At 46.2% G+C, this 1,290-nt stretch overlaps 1 non-coding gene across 1 annotated transcript; it reads left to right on the top strand.

Annotated features, from left to right (window-relative positions):
* Positions 1-903: 903 nt before the first annotated feature.
* LOC129024272 (small nucleolar RNA U13) lies at positions 904-1,002 on the top strand. The gene has a single exon (XR_008497056.1). It is a non-coding gene; the product is annotated as a small nucleolar RNA U13 (small nucleolar RNA).
* Positions 1,003-1,290: the final 288 nt, after the last annotated feature.

The following is a 1,290-nucleotide window of genomic DNA, read 5'->3' as shown; positions in this document are numbered from 1 at the left end:
TTTGCTTACTCGTTATAGGTATCCCCCTCCCCTTCCACTTCCCCTTCCCCTCCTCCTCCTCCTGCTCCTTTCTTCTTCTCTTTTTGAAACAGAGTTTTGCTCTATCACCCAGGCTGGAGTGCAGTGGTGCAAGCTCAGCTCACTGCAACCTCTACCTCCCGGGTTCAAGAAATTCTCTTGGCCTGGCACGGTGGCTCACATCTGTAATTCCAGCACTGTGGGAAGCTGAGGAGGGTGGATCACCTAATGTGGGGAGTTTGAGACCAGCCTGACCAACATGGTGAAACCCCGTCTCTACTAAAAATACAAAAAATTAGCTTGTTGTGGTGGCAGGTGCCTGTAATCCCAGCTACTTGGGAGGCTGAGGCAGGAGAATTGCTTGAACCCAGGAGGCAGAGGTTGCAGTGAGCCAAGATTCTGACATTGCATTCCAGCCTGGGCAACAAGGGGGAAACTCCATCTCAAAAATAAATACATAAATAGTCAATTTTCAAGTATGATAAATCTGAGTACTGGCAGCCAGCCTGCGGATGTAGCAAACCTGATGGCTCATGCACCTAGAAGTTCACGATAAGCGAACAGAATGTAGAGGAGGGGTCAGCCCATAAAAAGGAAGAAAGTTTCATTATTGGGAAATCAAAACTTTAGCAGGGAAGGGGACCTGGGTCTGACCTTAAAGGGGGATAATGAAACTTAGGTGACGTCCAGGAAGACTGTAACCCCATAGTACTAGACCAATGAGCAACTGGGGGAGGGACTGTGTGCTAGGAGATCAATTACCTGCTGTAGCTGCCCTGGCTGTGCCTGCCTACCAGACGCCCCATCTTGCAAGACTTCCATTAAAAGTCTCACTTCCACTGTTCTTCGTGTCTCCGAGTCCATTCTTTGGGTTTGAAGGAGTGAATATGTGTTGCTCACACATGATGATTAGGTTTTCACGAGCATATGTGAGAGTGCCTCCCTCAAAATGAGTTACGACATCAGGATGTTACCCATCTGACATGAAATAAAGAAAAATAAAATAAAATAAGAAATCAAAATGTAAGCCTATTAAAAGTTAGAAAGGTGATGGATAGAATAATTTAAGTACTGTAATAATATAAATATCAACCATTAAGAGAAGGGGAAAAACTCAAGAAAGGATTCAAGAAGAAATAGAAAATCTGGCTGGGCACAGAGGCTCATGCCTGTAATCCCAGCACTTTGGGAGGCTGAGGCGGGCAGATCACTGGAGGCCTCCCAAGGTGCTGAGATTACAGGCATTAGCCACCGCACCCGACCAAAAATGGA

Source organism: Pongo pygmaeus, chromosome 1, assembly GCF_028885625.2.
Source record: "Pongo pygmaeus isolate AG05252 chromosome 1, NHGRI_mPonPyg2-v2.0_pri, whole genome shotgun sequence".
NCBI classification, from domain to species: Eukaryota; Metazoa; Chordata; class Mammalia; order Primates; family Hominidae; genus Pongo; species Pongo pygmaeus.
The sequence above is the reverse complement of the archived record's forward strand: the minus strand, read 5'-3'. Positions and strand labels throughout refer to the sequence as shown.